Raw genomic sequence first — 12,739 nt, 5'->3', positions numbered from 1 at the left:
GACTCTGAACCAAGTCCAAAGACCAATAAGGACTCTGAACCAAGTCCAAAGACCAATAAGGACTCTGAACCAAGTCCAAAGACCAATAAGGACTCTGAACCAAGTCCAAAGACCAATAAGGACTCTGAACCAAGTCCAAAGACCAATAAGGACTCTGAACCAAGTCCAAAGACCAATAAGGACACTGAACCAAGTCCAAAGACCAATAAGGACTCTGAACCAAGTCCAAAGACCAATAAGGACTCTGAACCAAGTCCAAAGACCAATAAGGACTCTGAACCAAGTCCAAAGACCAATAAGGACTCTGAACCAAGTCCAAAGACCAATAAGGACTCTGAACCAAGTCCAACGACCAATAAGGACTCTGAACCAAGTCCAAAGACCAATAAGGACTCTGAACCAAGTCCAACGACCAATAAGGACTCTGAACCAAGTCCAAAGACCAATAAGGACTCTGAACCAAGTCCAAAGACCAATAAGGACTCTGAACCAAGTCCAAAGACCAATAAGGACTCTGAACCAAGTCCAAAGACCAATAAGGACTCTGAACCAAGTCCAAAGACCAATAAGGACTCTGAACCAAGTCCAAAGACCAATAAGGACTCTGAACCAAGTCCAAAGACCAATAAGGACTCTGAACCAAGTCCAAAGACCAATAAGGACTCTGAACCAAGTCCAAAGACCAATAAGGACTCTGAACCAAGTCCAAAGACCAATAAGGACTCTGAACCAAGGACTCTGAACCAAGGACTCTGAACCAAGTCCAAGGACCAATAAGGACACTGAACCAAGTCCAAAGACCAATAAGGACTCTGAACCAAGTCCAAGGACCAATAAGGACTCTGAACCAAGTCCAAAGACCAATAAGGACTCTGAACCAAGTCCAAAGACCAATAAGGACTCTGAACCAAGTCCAAAGACCAATAAGGACTCTGAACCAAGTCCAAAGACCAATAAGGACTCTGAACCAAGTCCAAAGACCAATAAGGACTCTGAACCAAGTCCAAAGACCAATAAGGACTCTGAACCAAGTCCAACGACCAATAAGGACTCTGAACCAAGTCCAAAGACCAATAAGGACTCTGAACCAAGTCCAAAGACCAATAAGGACTCTGAACCAAGTCCAAAGACCAATAAGGACTCTGAACCAAGTCCAAAGACCAATAAGGACTCTGAACCAAGTCCAAAGACCAATAAGGACTCTGAACCAAGTCCAAAGACCAATAAGGACTCTGAACCAAGTCCAAAGACCAATAAGGACTCTGAACCAAGTCCAAAGACCAATAAGGACTCTGAACCAAGTCCAACGACCAATAAGGACTCTGAACCAAGTCCAAAGACCAATAAGGACTCTGAACCAAGTCCAAAGACCAATAAGGACTCTGAACCAAGTCCAAAGACCAATAAGGACTCTGAACCAAGTCCAAAGACCAATAAGGACTCTGAACCAAGTCCAAAGACCAATAAGGACTCTGAACCAAGGACTCTGAACCAAGGACTCTGAACCAAGTCCAAAGACCAATAAGGACTCTGAACCAAGTCCAAAGACCAATAAGGACTCTGAACCAAGGACTCTGAACCAAGGACTCTGAACCAAGGACTCTGAACCAAGTCCAACGACATAATGTTGGACCAAAAAAAAACTTACAAAGAAGAAAAACAACAACAAAAAGTATTTGTTCGGCCCCAAAAAATGTGTTTGTCATGATTTCTCACGACTCGAGTTGGCTTCGTACGCTTATAAGGTCTTTAAATAAATTATTTTTGAAATGTCTATATGGGGAAAATGGCATCGTTGTGAAAGGAGGCGGGCCTGGCGTCGTCATGAAAGGGGGCGGGACTGGCGTCGTCATGAAAGGGGGCGGGCCTGGCGTCGTAATGAAAGGGGGCGGGACTGGCGTCGTCATGAAAGGGGGTGGGCCTGGCGTCGTCATGAAAGGGGGCGGGCCTGGCGTCGTCATGAAAGGGGGTGGGACTGGCGTCGTCATGAAAGGGGGCGGGCCTGGCGTCGTCATGAAAGGGGGCGGGCCTGGCGTCGTCATGAAAGGGGGCGGGACTGGCGTCGTCATGAAAGGGGGCGGGACTAGCGTCGTCATGAAAGGGGGCGGGACTGGCGTCGTCATGAAAGGAGGCGGGCCTGGCGTCGTAATGAAAGGGGGCGGGCCTGGCGTCGTCATGAAAGGGGGCGGGCCTGGCGTCGTCATGAAAGGGGGCGGGCCTGGCGTCGTCATGAAAGGGGGCGGGCCTGGCGTCGTCATGAAAGTGGGCGGGCCTGGCGTCGTAATGAAAGGGGGCGGGCCTGGCGTCATCATGAAAGGGGGCGGGCCTGGCGTCGTCATGAAAGGGGGTGGGACCTGGCGTCGTCATGAAAGGGGGCGGGCCTGGCGTCGTCATGAAAGGGGGCGGGCCTGGCGTCGTCATGAAAGGGGGCGGGGCTAGCGTCGTCATGAAAGGGGGCGGGGCTCACGTCGTCATGAAAGGGGGCGGGACTGTGACGCTCTATTGTAAAGCACTTTGAGTAAAGCACTCTGCATACACTGCGCAAAAAACATGGAATACGGATGTGTATATTACAGGAAACTCCCGTTAAACTGTCCAACAAACTCCAGTAAACTCCCGAGTTGTACCATCACACCTGTATATTACCGTATATTAACTGTATATGTACCATCACACCTGTATATTACCGTATATTAACTGTATATGCTGCTAAACTGGAGGTTTACGGGGAAATCTAGTGCCCATAATCGCCCGTTAACTCGTCTTCACGCAGTGATAGCAAAGCGCTATAAAAGTGAAGTCCAATATTATTTCCAGTACGACCTCCTGGGTGACAGCAGACTGCTGGGGGAGCGCTGGCGCTTTGGCATGGGGGGGTCAGATCAACATATCTGCCTGGGTGACAGCAGACTGCTGGGGGAGGGCTGGCGCTTTGGCATGGGGGGGTCAGATCAACATATCTGCCTGGGTGACAGCAGACTGCTGGGGGAGGGCTGGCGCTTTGGCATGGGAGGGTCAGATCAACATATCTGCCTGGGTGACAGCAGACTGCTGGGGGAGCGCTGGCGCTTTGGCATGGGGGGGTCAGATCAACATATCTGCCTGGGTGACAGCAGACTGCTGGGGGAGCGCTGGCGCTTTGGCATGGGGGGGTCAGATCAACATATCTGCCTGGGTGACAGCAGACTGCTGGGCGAGCGCTGGCGCTTTGGCATGGGGGGGTCAGATCAACATATCTGCCTGGGTGACAGCAGACTGCTGGGGGAGGGCTGGCGCTTTGGCATGGGGGGGTCAGATCAACATATCTGCCTGGGTGACAGCAGACTGCTGGGCGAGCGCTGGCGCTTTGGCATGGGGGGGTCAGATCAACATATCTGCCTGGGTGACAGCAGACTGCTGGGGGAGGGCTGGCGCTTTGGCATGGGGGGGTCAGATCAACATATCTGCCTGGGTGACAGCAGACTGCTGGGCGAGCGCTGGCGCTTTGGCATGGGGGGGGTCAGATCAACATATCTGCCTGGGTGACAGCAGACTGCTGGGCGAGCGCTGGCGCTTTGGCATGGGGGGGTCAGATCAACATATCTGCCTGGGTGACAGCAGACTGCTGGGGGAGCGCTGGCGCTTTGGCATGGGGGGGTCAGATCAACATATCTGCCTGGGTGACAGCAGACTGCTGGGCGAGCGCTGGCGCTTTGGCATGGGGGGGTCAGATCAACATATCTGCCTGGGTGACAGCAGACTGCTGGGCGAGCGCTGGCGCTTTGGCATGGGGGGGTCAGATCAACATATCTGCCTGGGTGACAGCAGACTGCTGGGCGAGCGCTGGCGCTTTGGCATGGGGGGGTCAGATCAACATATCTGCCTGGGTGACAGCAGACTGCTGGGCGAGCGCTGGCGCTTTGGCATGGGGGGGTCAGATCAACATATCTGCCTGGGTGACAGCAGACTGCTGGGCGAGCGCTGGCGCTTTGGCATGGGGGGGTCAGATCAACATATCTGCCTGGGTGACAGCAGACTGCTGGGCGAGCGCTGGCGCTTTGGCATGGGGGGGTCAGATCAACATATCTGCCTGGGTGACAGCAGACTGCTGGGCGAGCGCTGGCGCTTTGGCATGGGGGGGGTCAGATCAACATATCTGCCTGGGTGACAGCAGACTGCTGGGCGAGCGCTGGCGCTTTGGCATGGGGGGGTCAGATCAACATATCTGCCTGGGTGACAGCAGACTGCTGGGCGAGCGCTGGCGCTTTGGCATGGGGGGGTCAGATCAACATATCTGCCTGGGTGACAGCAGACTGCTGGGCGAGCGCTGGCGCTTTGGCATGGGGGGGTCAGATCAACATATCTGCCTGGGTGACAGCAGACTGCTGGGTGAGCGCTGGCGCTTTGGCATGGGGGGGGTCAGATCAACATATCTGCCTGGGTGACAGCAGACTGCTGGGCGAGCGCTGGCGCTTTGGCATGGGGGGGTCAGATCAACATATCTGCCTGGGTGACAGCAGACTGCTGGGCGAGCGCTGGCGCTTTGGCATGGGGGGGTCAGATCAACATATCTGCCTGGGTGACAGCAGACTGCTGGGCGAGCGCTGGCGCTTTGGCATGGGGGGGTCAGATCAACATATCTGCCTGGGTGACAGCAGACTGCTGGGCGAGCGCTGGCGCTTTGGCATGGGGGGGTCAGATCAACATATCTGCCTGGGTGACAGCAGACTGCTGGGCGAGCGCTGGCGCTTTGGCATGGGGGGGTCAGATCAACATATCTGCCTGGGTGACAGCAGACTGCTGGGCGAGCGCTGGCGCTTTGGCATGGGGGGGTCAGATCAACATATCTGCCTGGGTGACAGCAGACTGCTGGGCGAGCGCTGGCGCTTTGGCATGGGGGGGGTCAGATCAACATATCTGCCTGGGTGACAGCAGACTGCTGGGCGAGCGCTGGCGCTTTGGCATGGGGGGGTCAGATCAACATATCTGCCTGGGTGACAGCAGACTGCTGGGCGAGCGCTGGCGCTTTGGCATGGGGGGGTCAGATCAACATATCTGCCTGGGTGACAGCAGACTGCTGGGCGAGCGCTGGCGCTTTGGCATGGGGGGGTCAGATCAACATATCTGCCTGGGTGACAGCAGACTGCTGGGCGAGCGCTGGCGCTTTGGCATGGGGGGGTCAGATCAACATATCTGCCTGGGTGACAGCAGACTGCTGGGCGAGCGCTGGCGCTTTGGCATGGGGGGGTCAGATCAACATATCTGCCTGGGTGACAGCAGACTGCTGGGCGAGCGCTGGCGCTTTGGCATGGGGGGGTCAGATCAACATATCTGCCTGGGTGACAGCAGACTGCTGGGCGAGCGCTGGCGCTTTGGCATGGGGGGGTCAGATCAACATATCTGCCTGGGTGACAGCAGACTGCTGGGCGAGCGCTGGCGCTTTGGCATGGGGGGGTCAGATCAACATATGGTATGAATTCTGCATTGGCCATAAATGGAGCGTGTCTTGAGTGTACAGGGTTTGATGAGGTCAGATCAACATATGGTATGTCAGAACAGGTCAGCTCCATATATGGAGATCTATGGGTGGCAGCGGGGACTAGTGTCTTGAGTGTACAGGGTTTGATGAGGGCCCAGGTAGGGCCGGGCCTGTTGAGAACTCTAGTTTTCTCCGGCTGCCGGGCGTGGCTGCACTAATAACTTTGGGGGCAGGCCCGTCTAGAGTTTAAATGGACAGGTGTCAGTCAACAGGCCCGTCTAGAGTTTAAATGGACAGGTGTCAGTCAACAGGCCCGTCTAGAGTTTAAATGGACAGGTGTCAGTCAACAGGCCCGTCTAGAGTTTAAATGGACAGGTGTCAGTCAAAAGACCCGTCTAGAGTTTAAATGGACAGGTGTCAGTCAAAAGGCCCGTCTAGAGTTTAAATGGACAGGTATCAGTCAACAGGCCCGTCTAGAGTTTAAATGGACAGGTATCAGTCAACAGGCCCGTCTAGAGTTTAAATGGACAGGTATCAGTCAACAGGCCCGTCTAGAGTTTAAATGGACAGGTATCAGTCAACAGGCCCGTCTAGAGTTTAAATGGACAGGTATCAGTCAACAGGCCCGTCTAGAGTTTAAATGGACAGGTATCAGTCAACAGGCCCGTCTAGAGTTTAAATGGACAGGTATCAGTCAACAGGCCCGTCTAGAGTTTAAATGGACAGGTATCAGTCAACAGGCCCGTCTAGAGTTTAAATGGACAGGTATCAGTCAACAGGCCCGTCTAGAGTTTAAATGGACAGGTATCAGTCAACAGGCCCGTCTAGAGTTTAAATGGACAGGTATCAGTCAACAGGCCCGTCTAGAGTTTAAATGGACAGGTATCAGTCAACAGGCCCGTCTAGAGTTTAAATGGACAGGTATCAGTCAACAGGCCCGTCTAGAGTTTAAATGGACAGGTATCAGTCAACAGGCCCGTCTAGAGTTTAAATGGACAGGTATCAGTCAACAGGCCCGTCTAGAGTTTAAATGGACAGGTATCAGTCAACAGGCCCGTCTAGAGTTTAAATGGACAGGTATCAGTCAACAGGCCCGTCTAGAGTTTAAATGGACAGGTATCAGTCAACAGGGAGACATGGAAGAGGAAGGATCAACATACTGCATACTGTTCTGACATGGAATGGCTAATATCGATGAGATCAGTTATCTCCATATATGGCGCTTAATATTGATGACATCACATGCTGACCATATATGGGGGCGTGACCAACCAAACAAACAACTGAGGGGAAATCCACGACTCCATAGTACAGGTCTCTGCCAGGGCAGGTCATTGACTCCATAGTACAGGTCTCTGCCAGGGCAGGTCATTGACTGCAGTCAGGTGCAGCAACACCATTGGGTAATTCGGGGTAGTGACATCATCACGCAACGACAACACCGTGTCGTCATTACCTTTAAAAATTTATCTTCAAGTGAACTCGACGTCATTTAGCGACTTTTTACCGACGGAACCCTGAAGACACTTCCACCTGGAGATACTCTGTCAGCACTGTGGGTCATACTGACTGGGCTGAGGTGGAGCTGACGATCAATCTGCTACGTTAGCCCAACGCCTCCGGCTTCCCCCATCGGCTAACTGACGTTCATTCTGCAACATTAGCCCAACGTGGAAATGGCGGAATATCTGAGGGCGGAGCTTACTGGTCAAAGTGACAGATGTGTTCCCCATGAGGCCATGTGCCATGACTTTAGGCCAAACGATGCATGAGTTATGCCTGTAAAAAAATTATATAGCGCCCCCCTTTGGCCAATTGGAGTAAGACTGGTTTCACTGCTATTTGGCATGACCCTCTACCATACTGTAAAGTTTTATGAGCCAATTTTCATTGGCTCATAAAAACGTTTTTTTTTTTCACTTAGAAAAAATGTACTTCTGATTTTTGTCCGTATAGGTCCAAGGTTCGCGTGTAGATGTTTTTGTGCATTTTGATCAAAGATCCTGGAAGGAGATATATTTTAACTGTTTTTCATATAATTCAAAATGGCGGGTGATCTAAAGGTCAAAAGCACGAACGTTGTTCGGCATTAGGAGACACATGTGTGTGGAAGTTTCATTGCAGACGGTCAAATGGTTCATGAGCTATGCACGTTCAAAGTTTGCATTTTCAATTGAGTGCTATAGCACGTATTAGCGCCACCCTTTGGCCAATGGTCGTGGGCTTCGCGTCCTTGGCATGGCCCTCTACCATGTCGACCGAGTTTAGCGAAAACCCACTGCACGGTTCAGCCAGAACTGCTATTTTTGGCAGAAGAAGGAGAAGAAAAAAACAGAAAAAATACACACACACACACACACACACACACACACACACACACACACACACACACACACACACACACACACACACACACACACACACACACACACACACACACACACACACACACACACACACAGCAGTTTCTCTGCGTCAGCAGCAGGTACAGTATCAGACCTCTAGCATTACAGCATCCTGTGTGTGTGTGTGTGTGTGTGTGTGTGTGTGTGTGTGTGTGTGTGTGTGTGTGTGTGTGTGTGTTAACCTCTATCTCCAGTGGCCAAGGAGACAATTACGCCAAAATATGCAAATCTGTCTGTCTGTCTGTCTGTCTGTCTGTCAGTCAGACAGACAGACAGACAGACAGACAGACAGACAGACAAAACGCTAAACTGACGCTAAAAACAAGCCAATGCAACACACGCAGGCGTGCACACGCACACACATGAGGGGGCAAAGGTCACTGAGGCATTATAGGTAAGATGTCACAACAACACTGGACAAAGGTCTGTTACACGTGCACGCACGCACGCACGCACGCACGCACGCACGCACGCACGCACGCACGACTGTGTCAAGAAAGTGAACATTGAACAATATTGTTGAGAAAACATGATGCAACTGCTCGCTCACGCGCACGCACACACAAAACACACACATGCACGGACACACTCTTTTAGGACAGACAGACAGACAGACAGACAGACAGACAGACAGACAGACAGACAGACAGACAGACAGACAGACAGACAGACAGACAGACAGACAGACAGACAGACAGACAGACTTTTCAAGGGTTTTCCGCACATCAATTATCTATTAGATACAGGATATGTGAACACACAGAGAGAGAGAGAGAGAGAGAGAGAGAGAGAGAGAGAGAGAGAGAGAGAGGGGGGTGTGGTCCCAACTCTGTCTGTCTGTCTGTCTGTCTGTCTGTCTGTCTGCGTGTCATTCAAGACAACACAGTGCAGTGTATACAGATAGACATTGCACTGTAGGAGTGGCAGAGTGTGTGTGTGTGTGTGTGTGTGTGTGTGTGTGTGTGTGTGTGTGTGTGTGTGTGTGTGTGCATGTCTTGGTGACTCACAGTAACATGTCTCAATGCTGTCCAGTCACAGACCGTCTGCTTAGCCTCGTTACCCAGCATGCCTTGCAGGCTTTTATTGCCGTTAGCATTAAACGCCTGCTCTGGGAGTGGGAGGGGCCTTGGGGAACGCTGGAGGAGTGGGAGGGGCCTGGGAGTGGGAGGGGCCTGGGGGAACGCTGGAGGAGTGGGAGGGGCCTAGGAGTGGGATGGGCCTGGGAGTGGGAGGGGCCTGGGGAACGCTGGATGAGTGGAGGGACCTGAGAGTGGGAGGGGCCTGGGAGTGGGAGGGGCCTGGGGGAACGCTGGAGGAGTGGGAGGGGCCTGGGAGTGGGAGGGGCCTGGGAGTGGGAGGGGCCTGGGGGAATGCTGGAGGAGTGGGAGGGGCCTGGGAGTGGGAGGGGCCTAGGGGAACACTGTGGGATTGGGAGGGGAGTGGGAGGGGCCTGGGGGAACGCTGGAGGAGTGGGAGGGGCCTGGGGGAACACTGTGGGAGTGGGAGGGGCCTGGTAGTGGGAGGGGCCTGGGGGGACGCTGGATGAGTGGGAGGGGCCTGGGAGTGGGAGGGGCCTAGGGGAACGCTGGGGGAGTGGGAGGGGCCTGGGAGTGGGAGGGGCCTAGGGGAACGCTGGGGGAGTGGGAGGGGCCTGGGAGTGGGAGGGGCCTGGGGGAACGCTGGATGAGTGGGAGGGGCCTGGGAGTGGGAGGGGCCTGGGGGGACGCTGGATGAGTGGGAGGGGCCTGGGAGTGGGAGGGGCCTAGGGGAACGCTGGGGGAGTGGGAGGGGCCTGGGAGTGGGAGGGGCCTGGGGGAACGCTGGATGAGTGGGAGGGGCCTAGGAGTGGGAGGGGCCTGGGGAACGCTGGAGGAGTGGGAGGGGCCTGGGAGTGGGATGGGCCTAGGGGAAAAACTGTGGGAGTGGGAGGGGCCTGGGAGTGGGAGGGGCCTGGGGGAACGCTGGATGAGTGGGAGGGGCCTGGGAGGGGCCTAGGGGAACGCTGGAGGAGTGGGAGGGGCCTGGGAGTGGGAGGGGCCTGGGGGAACGCTGGAGGAGTGGGAGGGGCCTGGGAGTGTGAGGGGCCTGGGGAACGCTGGATGAGTGGGAGGGGCCTGGGAGTGGGAGGGGCCTAGGGGAACACTGTTGGAGTGGGAGGGGCCTAGGAGTGGGAGGGGCCTGGGGGAACGCTGGATGAGTGGGAGGGGCCTGGGAGGGGCCTAGGGGAACGCTGGAGGAGTGGGAGGGGCCTGGGAGTGGGAGGGGCCTGGGGGAACGCTGGAGGAGTGGGAGGGGCCTGGGAGTGTGAGGGGCCTGGGGAACGCTGGATGAGTGGGAGGGGCCTATAAAGTTCCTTTGAATTGAATTTAAATTAAATTGATGAAGGCCTGCTGGAAGGTAGGATAATCATCATTATCCTGTGCTGTATGAGAGTGGTCTTCATGCACGATGATGTAATGATGACCTGGTCTTTGCACTATTACACTATTGCACTTTGAGTTATTGTACAGTATGGTTATTTATTCTAAACTGAATTCCGTTGTTTCGTGCAAGCAATGACAATAAAGATCTATCTATATCCGATCTCCAATCATTTGCAGCGTCATGTTCTGCTGATAACGATTCTGACCGATTGCGATATTCTACAGAGGACCACAATGGAAACAGGCCTATAGGCCCTATAGGGGCTGATTGGCCCAAAGCCTGTCAATAAAGTGTTCAATCAATCAATAAATAACCTGTACTCTTACCCAAGTGTCTGTTTTCACACCTGAATGAGACGAGTACACACATTAAATGTAGAGAAAATGTAAAGTTTACTTTTCATATTTGATCTGGCTTTTGTTCAAGACTGAACTTACTAAACAGACAGACTTTCTCTCTCTCTCTCTCTCTCTCTCTCTCTCTCTCTCTCTCTCTCTCTCTCTCTCTCTCTCTCTCTCTCTCTCTCTCTCTCTCAGCCTCAGGGCGTGCCTCTCTCTGTGTGTGTGTGTGTGTGTGTGTGTGTGTGTGTGTGTGTGTGTGTGTGTGTGTGTGTGTGTGTGTGTGTGTGTGTGTGTGTTCTGGAACAAGACATTCAACATTCACACCCATTTTCACACACACAGACACACCTAGTCAAGGGTGGAGTGTGTGTGTGTGTGTGTGTGCGTGCGTGCATGGTGTGTGTGTGCTGTGTGCATGCGTGCGTGCGTGCGTGCGTGCGTGCGTGCGTGCGTGCGTGCGTGCGTGTTTTGTGTGCAAACATCTTGCAAAAAGTGTACAAATGTAACCAAATGGACCCTTACGGGTCTGTGACTCTGAGAGTGTAACACATGGAACCAAATGAACCCTTACGGGTCTGTGACTCTGAGAGTGTAACACATGGAACCAAATGGACCCTTACGGGTCTGTAACTCTGAGAGTGTAACACATGGAACCAAATGGACCCTTACGGGTCTGTAACTCTGAGAGTGTAACACATGGAACCAAATGGACCCTTACGGGTCTGTGACTCTTGAGAGTGTAACACACAGAACCAAATGGACCCTTACGGGTCTGTGACTCTGAGAGTGTAACACATGGAACCAAATGGACCCTTACGGGTCTGTGACTCTGAGAGTGTAACACATGGAACCAAATGGACCCTTACGGGTCTGTGACTCTGAGAGTGTAACACATGGAACCAAATGGACCCTTACGGGTCTGTGACTCTGAGAGTGTAACACATGGAACCAAATGGACCCTTACGGGTCTGTGACTCTGAGAGTGTAACACATGGAACCAAATGGACCCTTACGGGTCTGTGACTCTGAGAGTGTAACACATGGAACCAAATGGACCCTTACGGGTCTGTGACTCTGAGAGTGTAACACATGGAACCAAATGGACCCTTACAGGTGTGTAGCTCTGAGAGTGTAACACATGGAACCAAATGGTGTAGTGTAAACTAGATACCATATTCTCAATCTCAACTCTCCATTCTTACCAATCGATCAACTCCAAAGCAAAGCCAGTGAAAAACAAATGTTATCTGTGTTTACAAGTGACCAGATCTATGGAAATAAGTGACCAGGTCTATGGAAACAGGCGACCAGGTCTATGGAAACAAGTGACCAGATCTATGGAAACAAGTGACCAGATCTATGGAAACAAGTGACCAGGTCTGTGGAAACAAGTGACCAGGTCTATGGAAACAAGTGACCAGATCTATGGAAACAAGCGACCAGGTCTATGGAAACAAGTGACCAGGTCTATGGAAACAAGTGACCAGGTCTGTGGAAACAAGTGACCAGGTCTATGGAAACAAGTGACCAGGTCTATGGAAACAAGTGACCAGGTCTATGGAAACAAGTGACCAGGTCTATGGAAACAAGCGACAAGGTCTATGGAAACAAGCGACAAGGTCTATGGAAACAAGCGACCAGGTCTATGGAAACAAGCGACCAGGTCTATGGAAACAAAGCGACCAGATCTATGGAAACAAGTGACCAGATCTATGGAAACAAGCGACCAGATCTATGGAAACAAGTGACCAGATCTATGGAAACAAGTGACCAGGTCTGTGGAAAGAAGCGACCAGGTCTATGGAAACAAGTGACCAGATCTATGGAAACAAGCGACCAGGTCTGTGGAAACAAGCAACCAGATCTATGGAAACAAGCGACCAGGTCTGTGGAAACAAGCGGCCAGGTCTATGGAAACAAGCGACCAGATATATGGAAACAAGCGACAAGGTCTATGGAAACAAGCGACCAGATCTATGGAAACAAGTGACTAGGTCTATGGAAACAAGTGACCAGGTATATGGAAACAAGTGACCAGGTCTATGGAAACAAGCAACCAGATCTATGGAAACAAGTGACCAGATATATGGAAACAAGTGACCAGATCTATG

General features: G+C 52.6%; 1 protein-coding gene across 1 annotated transcript in view; it reads right to left on the bottom strand.

Annotated features, from left to right (window-relative positions):
* Positions 1-2,645: 2,645 nt before the first annotated feature.
* LOC306919507 (uncharacterized protein) overlaps positions 2,646-12,739 on the bottom strand; it is a 56,478-nt gene continuing 46,384 nt past the window's right edge. Inside the window, exon 10 of the transcript XR_013789559.1 lies at positions 2,646-2,697. The gene's annotated coding sequence lies outside the window, so the exon portion shown is untranslated. The remainder of the gene's footprint in view (positions 2,698-12,739) is intronic.

The sequence above is a fragment of the Electrona antarctica genome (genome assembly GCF_951216825.1).
Source record: "Electrona antarctica genome assembly, contig: scaffold_287, whole genome shotgun sequence".
Taxonomy (NCBI): Eukaryota; Metazoa; Chordata; class Actinopteri; order Myctophiformes; family Myctophidae; genus Electrona; species Electrona antarctica.
This window is presented reverse-complemented; position numbering and strand designations above follow the sequence as displayed.